This window comes from Bombus fervidus, chromosome 1 (genome assembly GCF_041682495.2).
Source record: "Bombus fervidus isolate BK054 chromosome 1, iyBomFerv1, whole genome shotgun sequence".
In the NCBI taxonomy this organism is placed as follows: domain Eukaryota; kingdom Metazoa; phylum Arthropoda; class Insecta; order Hymenoptera; family Apidae; genus Bombus; species Bombus fervidus.
This window is the reverse complement of record NC_091517.1, coordinates 5,679,500-5,693,143: the sequence shown is the minus strand read 5'-3', so window position 1 is coordinate 5,693,143 and position 13,644 is coordinate 5,679,500.

Below are 13,644 nucleotides of genomic sequence, written 5' to 3'. Positions count from 1 at the left end.
CGACTGGATCTCTCCCCACACTGCTACTCTACCAATAGGCCCCGCTTTCCCCACTCCAGTGCGGCTGGCGTGCTATACAGCCCATTCGGATTATTTGGTCGCTTTAGCAACGCGGGGTCCGCTGTGGCGCGCAATGTCCTGTTGGAGATGGAAACCGCTCGTGAGACTGCGCATGCGCGTAACGGAGCATCGTACGTGTGCTGAAGCGTACGAGGCCCCTCTCCCCTGCCACACCTCTTGCACCGGTTCCCTCCCTCGTCTCACGTTCGTGTCTCTTTTTAACAGAAATTCTCTTCTTATTCTTTCACTGCTGAGTTGTATATTGTCTTTACGGTGGTCAATTTGTTCGTCACTCGGGACACGGGTTGATATTTTTTATACGCTTTTCTCTTTTTGCGGTAAATGCGCGAACGCACTACCGGTTTTTCATTCACAGCGCAGCGGGTTGTTCAAAATTGTTCCCGTTCCTGCGAAAAGTCGTTGATGCACGGTCTCGGAACAAACGATCGTCGTTCTAGATACATACGAGCTTCTCTCGAGATCGTGAACTATGACGCATAGCACTTCCGTAAGGATGACCAACGAATGGCCAACGCGCCTATGTTATTAACATGTATAACAAAGAAGAAAGGAACAACTTCCTCGAATTTACACTATCCGCACGATTCGTTGTAGTTGTATGCACGTTTATTTAATAAACTTAGGTATATATGTGTGTACTATTTTATGATGAGCTTCACTTGTTAAAGCTAGGTACCTGGTTCTATCCCTTAAGTACACATAGCGGTTTAGGTTTAAATCATGTTGCTATGCTACGGGCACATAACCACATATCTACAGGGTGTTCTAAACGTGACTAAATTTATTACAATCTTTATTACATAAATAGAAAAAATGAATACGACGTAAAATCAGATTTAAAGAAGCGTTAAAGTTACTTCGAATAAAAAGCTTTAAAGGTCCTTTAAGTTTGATACAATATGATAATTTTAATATTAAAAATATAAAAGATACGTTCCGTGCAATGTTACATGCAGGTGCGCAATATTCGTAATACGGTACTGTATGTAAAAAGCGATTACATATTCGCATTTACTACGTTCAAGTATTAGACGCGATGGGAGTATTAGATAATATTTCCTATCGAATTGTTGGCCATTAATATAAGCTTTTACTTTATGAACACTTAAGAATTTGCATACTGTCGGAACCTTCAGTTACATATCTCTTAAAACTTCAAATCAAGGAGGGTCAGGAAAACCGCAACTATTAAAAATTGCAGCTGACTATTGCATGAAACTTTTTATTCGTCTTGTAGATTCATAGAACGATGCACATCGAATTTCTGTTCATGCTTGTGACACCGGTTAACGATTATTATTTATTAAATATTATTAACGATTTCATGAACAGTTCTCGTCACAGGCTTGTTTCCTGTTTCTTACACTGACTGACTGACTGACTCAATTCTCAGGGACTTGAAATGTCCACAGAGCTGTTGTAGGAACAATATCGAGCAGATGATGAGAGTCTCTAATATCACGGAAACGTTAATATCGAAAGTCAGGCGCTTAGAAATTTATTTAAAAAAAAGGATTATAAAAACAGAAAGGGAGAGAGAAATAAGACAGCGAGGGGCATGAACGAGTGAAATCTTTTCGATCTTTTTCTTCTGGAGTTCTTCTGGAGAAAAACGTTCCAAGCGATAGATCTCGTGGAAACTTTCTCACTTGGGATAGAAACACTTGTTCGAATTTAGGCCAAGAAACGTCAACTTTGAATTATGCCCTTGGCCGCAGCACGAATTCGGCAGGTATCTCTAAATCTTGCTGCATCTCGTATGGGAAACGCAAGATTACAAGAAAAAATTCAGTAGAGGTTTGGATGTTTACGACCTTCTTCACGGGAGACACGCGTCCCCAAGATGGAATCTCGGGCAACGCGTAGGGACCATGCAAAGATTTTTTTCCCGATTATAGTTTCAGGAGAATCGCTGAAAATGTGAAAAAATTCAAACACGAATAATTCATTCCTCCGGAGAATCATTTTTTCTTCTACGAAGTGTAGTTTCAACGAAAATGCTAACGAATCGCAAATATTATTGTATCCTAATTGTTCGAATCGATGAGTTTTTAACACAAACGAAGTTAAGATATAGAATAAAGGTATTTTGGGAATGAATCATATTGTGACTTTGAGATGAATGTTTGAGGGCTAGGTTCTTTTCGAAATGAGATGTAAAGAACAGGTAACAGAAGTTAAGACACTAAGGAAGAAATCATCTTTGTATCTTTTATCAGGCGCATAAAATGTTCTTTGTGTTCGATAGAAAGAAATGTCATGGAAGATTCTATTCGGCTCGATCTGGCATCGTATTATAAAAATGCATAAATTAAAAGTCTATTAATACTACATGCATTAGGGTATGGAAAAGCAGAAAACTTGTAGAATTATACAATATCGTTATCTACATATGATTTTTTTCTTTCTGTGCACATTTTTCTTATATTATTCGAATCGATGGCTTTTCTTAACAATGAAAAACGACGAAAAAAGTAATTCGTATTTTCCCTTAGATTAGAACAACATTATGTAAAGTACAAAGCTGTTATTTGTTTTATGGCGACACTCGACAGTAAAAATACCACCACTCGACACTAACTAGTGTCGGACGATGTTTGCGCCTTAGATTACGAACGTTTGGGAACGTTCGGGTTTCAAATCCCGGCAAGCGACTACTACAAACAAATAATACCATCTCAAATTGGTGACCCCGACGTGATCTCTACAGCAAAAAGAGGTGTGACCGTGATAGCACTTCCATCATCGCGAATCTACGATTGTGGTAAGCCGGACCTTTACACCGCTACAACGAACACGGAACGGCCCTTCCATCTTCAACAAATCTCGATGTCTCACCTTCGCCTACGCAAGCAGGTGACAGGATCCGATTTTTCTTCCGCAGTATCAAAAATGAGAAGAAAAATACCCCAGCAGTGACATCTACACCTGTAGCAGAACCTGTCTCACCTTACACACTATCAGTAACGCAGTATCAACATAACTATCGCAACCTATTCACCTCAGTTTTATTGCGTTTACAGGCTAAAAGATTAACAAACCATTTATTCATCCATATTTTCTTTATTTTACGATCAAGTAAAATCCTAAGTGCATTTCAGACCCTGTTAATTTCCACAAATGCTTTATGAACGTACTAAAATATACAACTTTTAACACAAAGGTGTCTACGTAGTAACGTCACTACCTTTATTTCCTTTGTATTCCTTATAATTATTTATACCATGGTATAAAGTTTACTGCGTAAAATATGTAATCCAACAAAAGTAACGTACATAGGCTGACTTGTTGTATAAGCATGAGATCCATTAATTTCTACAATGAAATCTCATGTAACATATCGGGACATTTGTAAATAAAATGAACGGTTAAATTAACGTATCACTCAGCATATTCACACAATAATTTATTACGCTTACTCTCGTTAAACATTCCTGTTTATCTTTGGAAATCAAGATAAAAGATTCCAAGATTAAAAAAATTGTTTTCTATTAGTAGGAAAATACCTAGAACGGTTATAATTAGCAAGGTATTTTTCTCGCGAATTTAACTTTTAGTCATATTGCGTCATATCATTTCAGATATTTACCGATATTAGTTAATTATCAAAGACTTGAGAAAGATCGTAAACATCGCCGTTAGGCATTAATTTTTCCACAGGCGACTTTACGATGGCAGAATCAATTAAGAGGACGCTAATTTATTGCTCCTGAACGAGTATCGATCGGTACGATTTTCGGCAACTTAACAGAAGTATCTGCGAATTGATCAAAAGTGGTCCAGCAAGAAGAGAGCGCCTACTTTCTCTTCTCGAACTCTCATTAACTCACCGATCGCCGATTTACCCACGTCTTTCTTCATCTTTTACCCGAACGTCGCTATGTATTCGATTGCTTCCCTATAGCAGATATAGTAACAACGATCAAACAAATGATCGACTATTTTTCGAAATCGATGTTGATATGTTCTTCGTTATTTCCCATATTTGTTAAACGGCAAGAAACGAGAAACTAATGGAATACACAAACGTAAAACGAATATAATGCCCCTACAATGTTCCAAGTTTTGAAAATATCCTACCGTCAAAGTTACGTATTAATAAATTATAGTTACAATCTCTGTACTGTCAATTTCAAATTACCCTGAAGATCGAAGTGATAAACGATTTCCTCCGTAATAAGCGATAAATATCAAATCAGGTGCTCTTACTCTATTCGAATCAACCGTACGCTATCCTATTTACGTATAATTAGATAATTTCCAATTCTGGCATTAAATTATATGAACGGTAAAAAAGTGGCGGCAAATATAAACATGAATCGTCCTGGTTACTGGTATAGATAAGGTCCATTTAAAGCTGTCTCGGTGTTCCTTCAGCAAGTAAGAAGAGAAAGAAGAGAGATAGAACATACCGCAGAACCATGTAATAGCTAGCAAAGCTACGTCTCGAACGACTATACACGGCTTGCGAAACCGTTCGTCGTTGACTGGCGTCGTTACTTGGTCGTGATCGTGGTCGTAATCAAGAGTCAAAGTCAAGGTCGAGATCGAGGCGAGAGAAACACTTATGCAACTCTTGTTGCCTACCGTTCGCTGCAACCGACCGCGGTAGCGGCAAGCAAAATGGTGGGGATCGGTTGCAGCAGCACGGTGACCGGCCACACCGGCAAACAGGTATGAAAGAACTGTTACGTATTCCCGGGAAAACTTAACGCCGAGAGACGCACCGAAGAAACGGAGAACGGAATGAGATGGAACGATCGACCGCATCGCGCTAATAAACCTTCTTCCATGTGGCCACGCGTCGTTCGACGTCAATTAATCTTTACGTCGTTCGCTGACACATGCTCCTCCTATTGCTTTTATGGGCCGTGCAGGATAATCTCTTGGCTAGAGTATCGCGTTCGTCTAACGAGGTCGTTCGGTTTTTAACGAGAAACACGTTTCTCAGAGCTCCACGTTTCGCAACAACCAAAGTTCCCTTCGAACTACTTCGAAGCAATGGGTATGCAAAACCGGGAGAATTTCTAGTGAATAGTTCCCGAAATGTATTCCATATTCGTATTCCATACCTAGTGCGCACAAAGGTATTTAAATAGCGTCGCTACGCATTTGCGTAGTTATACGATGGTGATCGAATATCCTTACGCATAAATAGCCTGTCCTCCAATATCGGTGCGCGAATTACCTTGATCCTTAGTGACAACGCGTAACACGTTATTCCATATAAAAACGTAATTACACAGAACCTAGAATACTTAAGGTACTGATAAACTAGTTTCTTTGGTTCTGATGCTTCGAAATATGTTCAATTACATTCAAAGACAAATAGACACGCGTCTTAACTAAGTTACGAATATTTATTCGATACTAAGCTTTTATAAACCGAAAAAAACAAAATTTTCTAGAAATTCGTAATTCTTACATGTATATACTACAGAAAGAACGTAGCAAGTATAAAAATACTTCTGTACTACACATACTATATATCATATTCATACTATACATATACATATACTACATATACTATATATTATTCTCTAACTATTTTTACTTCTACATTTAGCATAAACACATAACAAATATGTGTACAATATGATGTAATAACATTCAGCAGAACAGATACCAGAGGGAGGAACTTCTAGATAATTCCCTTTAAGCAGGGTTGTTTGTAAATGCACAGCTGGATTATGAATTAGTCATGGGTCACTAGGATCTGTAGGTACTGTAAGTACTTAGCAGGTAGAAATTCGTGTACTTTTACTTTAATGAGCGTAAGTGAGGAAATAGAAGCATAATAAATTTACAAGCCTTGTGGGATTTGGATTATCTCGACTAAAGGTCAAGGTGAAATTATATGAAAGCCTCCCGTAGGCATTTTTGAAATCCCTTCGCATTTTAACGAGGGGTTTTCAAGTATGTTAATTAGCACAAACAATACTTCGAGTTGTCAGAAAGCTGGCTTTTGTTCTACGTTAAACCGCTTTGCTCAAGTATCAATTCACAAATAACCGGAAGATTAATATGTTCAATCTTTAATTAATATGTTCAATTTTTGTTAACGTACGACGAATTCTCACCATTATTTAAATATATACCATTTCTTCGTTTGGCCATGTTGTAGTAATTAAGAGATGATAACGATACAGCTGTCTTTTATTGCTTATACTTCTGCCTCCAACTTAAAAATTTAATCATTTCCTTCTTTTATGAGTATTTCATTTCATTAGCGTTATACGAAATTGATATAAAACGAATTGATGGTATTTTTCGTACTTTTTCGACATTAATTGTTTATCGTCATTCTGTATTATCTCATTCTTTCCACTTTGAAAATATAGATTCCTTGTAAGAAAATTTAATTTACTAGAAATATATCAATATCTTAGTATTATCAATTTACGTATCGCATCTTTTTCTATATTTTACATTAACCTTCTGTTTATCAATGGGTCTATGTTCGGTATAGGAAATAAATGATAATATCGATTATTAGTTACGAAAATTTCTAACTATAACTAAATTACGAACAGTCTTTGAAGCAAACCTACCAAATACAAAGCAATTACGATATAACATTGAATGCGACTCGAACAGCCAAGGGATTAGTTCATAGTACCTCGACGATTTTCGAAGCATCCGATCCAGCGGAAATAAATGTTTCACGTTCGATTGCGTCCTAAGCGCAAGATACCAGGTATTTACGTGGAATCTTTCTGCCGTGTATCCAGTCAACGCTATCAGTTGGATCATGATTATTATCATCGGCACGCTCGTGTCCTACGTATCAGCGGACCGATGCCGCTAAAATCCGGCCTGTCATTAGTCACGGAAGGCGGTCGTCGAATACGAGTTTCCACGGCGACACGTTTCGACGTTTGTTTCCTCTACTCGCCGCCGTCCTCCTCTTTCTCCCTCAAGTTCAGTGCCACTGTCCTCGAGAGTTCCGGTCGTTGCTCGTCACTTTGCGTCCCTTTCATTCTGACGAGCCGTCGCGAACGTGTACCGTGACTCGCGTTACGTAATCACCGGAACGTAAAATTTTTCTTTTACGCTGCCTCTCGTCCTAGCGACCGCCGGTGATAATTGTCGTCGCGAACCGAGCGAAGACCTACGTCGTCGCTTCTCACGCCTCGGCCGACAGATTCTCCCGTAGCCTCATCGTCCAGCCAAAGTGCCCTTTAACCTCTCATATGTGTATACCTCGCACGCAATACCGAGCCGAGTCGTAGTTAAGGCTTTATTGCCGCATTCGTTCAACACTCGCTCGTCGGGTCACTTTAATTTTATACTACTGACGAGCTGTACGATATCGCGAGATTGCCCGATCGAGTAACAAACGATCGTAGCCGCGAGGGACGTGGTTAATGAAGGATACTTTGCCGAGTAGCGGCTGATCGTTATTGTATTATCGGTAAAAATACTTGGATCGTTCGAAACATTTGCTATGATTATATCCTAACAATTTCGCTGTATCTATAGAAGAGCATTTTGTTCGACTGTTCTAATTTCGTAGAAACATCTCGAAGCTTTTCTATCTACTTTGTGCGAAATGAGACAGCATATTTACAAACTATATTCCACGTTCTATAAATATGAGCAACTGTTTCGCGAAAGAACTTAAACCGCTTCTCCGCTTTTCACTTACAATTGTATAGTACATTGATGTATTAACTATAATTACAGTGTATCATTGATGCTTGAGCAGTTTATTGTTATGCTATTGTAATTACGACTTCGTCGTATAGGTACGTCATGTGTTTCGTACCTCCATTACATTTTTCTTATCAGAAAATAAAAACCGCCGTAGAAATCGAGTGTAACTTGTCCGGGTAGGGGTCGTGATACGTTTCACGAATTGATGAATTGTCGTCATTCTGAAAACAAGAAAACAATCATCGCGTCACATTTTTCATCCATCGCTCGCGGGCATTAATTTTCGCAACAGTAGTTATGTAAGCTGGCGCGATGTGTTGCGCAGATCGTGACGCAAGTCGTGCGAACCATAAATAATTTCCGAGTCTAAGCATTGAATGGTCGGTATAAGGCGTAATTAAACCGCAAAAGTTGTCTTGTTGTTTGAACAGAGAGCAAAAACGCCAGGATCTGGGGAATTCGAATCCACGTGGTGGGATCAGCGTCGCCGAGACGCCGTTTCCGAGTAGCTGCGTCGCAAGTTGATATACCGTTAACACGAGTCGGGTTAGGAGCTTCGTGGATGATGAACCAGACAGGGAGAATGGTTTCTGTGACTAGGTGTTGCTTTGAAAATAGCTTTTTCTTTGTTCGAAGAACAAATTGAGTAACTAATTGATCGATACTATCCTCCTGTGACCAAAATAGAGTTGTTGATTAGTAGACGAAGAATGATCGCGTGTCTCGTAGTATCGAACCACTGTAAGTCTTAATTTTGTGATTCGTTTCGTTTACCAACTTTTATATAACTTTTACCAACGTTTATCGACAATGTGACCACGGCCACGACGTGTGATAAAATAACAAAAAATTTAGAATGGCCGAGATAGGAAATAATTACTTGTTTGTTGTTACGACATCATGCATTTTTGGTATCAAATATGAAATAATCAATTAACTAAATAATATTTTCACGGACGTTAATAATTGTACTACATCTAATGGAATGTAAGGTATGAGATTCACAATACTATGTTTGACCGTGGGACAGCTAATTTATATTTAAATATCAATCCTTCTAATTCTTAATATCACAACAGAAAATTCAGAACTATTGCAATTTTTACGCTACCAGGATATGGAGCGGTATAAAAAATTACAGAAAAATTAGGAAGAAAAATCTTGTTTCCGGGAAACACAAGTTAGACAAATCTCGCTCCTTGTAGACAACGAGTGTCGAAGTCGCGCGTGCATATTTCAGGTGTTACCATGACAGAGGAGCGCGTGCGTGCATCTTGTAACAGGCAAGCACGACGAAGACACGTCTTTAGGTCCCGTACACTTCCCGCGGTAGCGTGCCGGCTTGACCAATTAAGGGCCTCTTCCGTCGAGACCTCTTAATGGTAGATGTGTTGCGTTCGCTCGAGCGTGCGCCACTGCGAACCAGCCCTCGTAACAACGTAATTTTCCGTAGCCGTTCCACCTCGAGTCGTCCAAGCTCTTCGACGTTCAACGTTGCTCTCCCCTCATTGCTCCTTTTCTGATAAGAGAGATTTCTTGACAAAACACCAGCTGTCATTCTTGTCACGCACGTTTATGGCTTCGCGTACTTTGCAGGTAGAGATTGTTCTGCAGATTAAAGCTACCTTCGATCCCTGGATTTGTAATCCTGCTGCAGATAGATGCAGTTGATAAATATATTGGTCTAATAACTTTGTATATTCGAGTAATTTGAAAGAATTATTTCCGTAATTTTCAGTTTCAGCGGTTTATGTGAAAATACAAAAACTCTTGGTATATCCTTAGTAATCCTCTTTTGGGATCGATAGTTATACGATAAGTGCACCCCATTGCTTCTACATTTCTACTATATATTTATATTTCTATACGTTTGCGCGTTTAGTAATCTGTTATTTTCCAGCAAAACTATTGCCAAAACTTTCCGGATACTTTCACGTCGACATTTACGCAAACAGATCATTTTAAATATTAATCTCTTTGAGTGCTATGGACGCGTATATGTATCCAGCAAAACCTATCCGCGTAGATTATAAACACATATACGTGTTTATTAATTTTTTTCATCTCCTTCGCGCTTGAGATTCTTTCATTAGTCTGTAACATATGATACATGTGCATTTCTTAGCAACGACAATAAACAAAAAACTAAAAGTCTGTTTACCTTCTGTATGCTTCGAGGAGAGTCGCAATTCTTATTACACTTATAACACACGAGAGTTGCGATTGCGAATAATATCATTCTGCATTCCGTTGTCGTTGCTGTGGCGACATTGTAAGTACGATTGTAAATTTTCTTGGAGTAACACGTAAAAATAATTAGCTCATAATAAAGATAATTCGCTAATATAAATCATTATATTCCTTTTTATTTAAAAAACCGCTAAGCGCCTGCCATCCAAGCGGATCGCTTCTGTCGGGAGTATTTAGCAAATTCATTCAAAATGTTAAAGCTCCAATCTTACTTATGCATTTGTTGAATGATTGCGTCAACTTAATTACCTGCACAAGTTGATTAAGTTTGTGTAGATCTTGAGGAGATCTTGAAAATCAACTAGAATTTTCTCGAAAACATCGTGTGGTTGATAGCGGGAAGCATACGGTGTTATATCGGGGAAGGTCGAAATGATCGGGTAAGTTCGCAGGGGAATGCCGCGCGGCATAACCTCGAGAAGATGTGTGGAGGCGAGGCCAATGAATGCACGACGCCGAAGAACGGGAAGGAAGGTGAGGCATGATCACGGCTCTGACCTCAAGAACTCGAGAAAGAGAAAAAAGGGGGGAAGAGAGAGGGGCAGAAAGGCGGCAGAAAGAGCGAGGAAAACCAGCTGAAGCAGGAGATGGAGAGCCGCAGGATTCAGCATACGTGCACTGAGAATCGAGAGAACTCACCGATTCTCGCCTCGTTTCTCCGTTCTCGTCTTTTTCTATTTTACGAGGTTTTCAGAGGCACGGCCAGCAGACGCGCGTGTTTTCTGCAACTTGATACTTTCCCGTGGCATGTTCGAAAGGTAGAAATCATTTGCACCGGTTTGCGAATGAATCTCTGTCGCGTGAAAACGACGCCCTCCACGGTTCATCGACTAGCTCAGGCGTTACTCAAACACGCCACTTTGAGTCGTGTCATGCGAATAAATAATTACAATTAGTTTGTTTTCTACGCATAGAGATATAACGAGCTTCTTTTAATCTTTTGACAGCGCAATGGAACTACTAGGTATTCAAAGTAATTATCTCTTCATCTTCATGATTTCCTGCGTTTATAATATCAAATGCAAAAAATACATATTTTTAACGCTTTTTATAGGAAATTTGTATTAATTATCGTGTCATGTATGATGATATTTATGACGCTAAATTTGTAATATATTTTTATATATGTCGGTTTGTCCAAGCTTCTTTGTTTAGACTGCTAACTAAATTTTTCATGTTCGATTCATACTTCCATATTCGAAAGACGTTCGACGTTTTAGCAGAACCTCCAGCAAAGAAATTGAAACGAACAATCGTGTACATCGATAACCATTATTTCATTCCCTCTTCGAATCTAAAAAAAATTCGTTAACGATAGAGAAATATAATTGGTGCAAAAATGATACGGGATTAAAGGATCGGAGCATGAGGTTCCTACAATTCTCACGTTCGCAGAATAAACCGACACCATATTAAGCGAAGTTCATAAAAGTCCAATTTACTCCCTAGTTAGAAGAACACGTATATAAGAGTTGTAACGCATTCTTGATACGCCTCGAAAAAGGAGCAACAAGTACACCGTCTTACTCGAAGCGTTATCTTAAATCTCGACGTTTTCGAATTTTACCAAGCCCATACTATAACACGCCGAGCTTTACGAGCTATGCGCGACGTTAGACTTACTTTTATCGGTACACCTCTTGCCGGTAGTAGATTTTCCTGGCGTACACGCAGTACGTAAGACGAAGAGCGGCGAGGCTATGTAACAGGTAAGGCAGTCGTAATGGATGCGCGTGTGAGTACGCCGTGGCACACAGGCTGTGTGTACGCGCGCGCGAACCACGATGTGCCGCTTACATTAAATAAATTACAGTGGCCGCGGACCGGTAACACGGGAACGCTGTTACCTGGTCTCCTCCGGTCGCACACGCGAGCAGAATCGCGCGGCAAAGCGCAAAACCCTCCTCAACGGCGAAGTTGCTCGTTTCTTGCTACCATGAATACCACCATGGTTACTATCATGACTGCTGCCACAGCCAAAGGAAGTCTCTCTAATGGTCTCTTCCCATGACCGTGCTCCACCTTCTCTCTACCTCCGGAACGATTTTCCTGTCTCTGGAAAAGTTATTACTCCGACGCGATGCGAATCATCCTACGTTCCGCGTCCTATTGTTCAGCCGGCACGTCTTGTTTCCGAGTCGACGCTCTTCCTTTTCTTTCATACCGGATCCACGGTACCGTATAGTCGATTACGCGCGCGCTCGTTGCACGCATCACGTTTGGATGCGACTGATTTTCCGGAATTCCACGGATTTCCCTAGCCAACGGTACCTACGCCTGCGTAGCTATTGTCGAATATGATGATCGTTCACGTACAGTAACTCGTAAAAGTATTCGTACGCTTGTAGGAAGTTTTTATGAATATGTGTTATGTGTGTTATATGGAACATTTTGAAATTTCATTAACTGTAGTGGAAACCGATTACTATAATTATGTCGGTAAAGTTTGGAAGAAATCTGAAGATGTAGATACATAGCAACTGTGTGACATTTAGTATAGGTACATATGTATTAAGCAGAGATCAGAAAAGCATTTAATCGGTCAATTATTAATATTACCTAATTATTATATTACAGTCAATTTTACATTTGCACTATTTTAATACGAATTATACATTTGAGATAATTTTTCGTCAAATATATATTTGCTACAAATATCATGTTGCTCCAAGATACATTTTCAGATTGACGATTAATGCACATACTGAAGAAGTATGTTGTTTAAAATAGTATCCCGATAAAAAATATCTTTCTTGAGATTCACGTATTCTCTGACGCAGATGCAAAGTAGAACAACTGCGGTAGATTCTTATGGCAACACAGGTTTCGATCTTCACATATTTCAGCGATCAAAACAGCAGTTCGTCAGAACACGCCACTGTAATCACATTTTTCGATTTGACTCCGTGACGGTCTGTACTGGTGCAGAATACGGGGGAATTATAAGAAGTAGTCTTTGAAAATTTTAATCATTTTAGGTTTTGAAAGCGGTATGTCAAAACAGAAGCATAATAAATCTAGCCGAGGAATTTAAGTTTCTTTTAAGAGGTTTATCGCGGAACTTTATCATCGGGTAATAAGACAATTAGTAATGGAAAACTGCTTGCAATTAAAGTAATTAACGTAGGAATAGAAGAAAAACGATCATTATTAATATCCGTGAAAGGAATCGTTTCTCGTTACGATATACATATAGCAGCGAACCAAAGGATCGTCTGATTGGCCGATAAGAGTTATTGCAAGCTCGTTAGCTTTAGTGCTTCAAAGTAATAATATTACCTAAATTACATCTTTGAAAGACGTAGATCAACTTTTTCGTATCTCGGGAATAGGCTGCGGATGTTTATACAAATTTATATTTTTACGAACACAACGAGAAGAATGGAATTTTAACAGAGATTTGCTTTATCCGTTGATGTTATAATAAGTATTTTAGATACTTTTATATACTTTTTGCATATATCATCTACCTATCATGCTACTCTACTATCATATATCTTATGCGTGTATTCTATGCATCTTTTCGCTTTTAGATTTCCTATAAACGCATAAAAGTTCAGTCTGTTCATACATAATATTCCATTATTCATAGAAAAGTATGGCGCCTGACATAAAAAGCTTCGCTGATATTCCAAAGTTTTCATAAAAAGAGTAGTA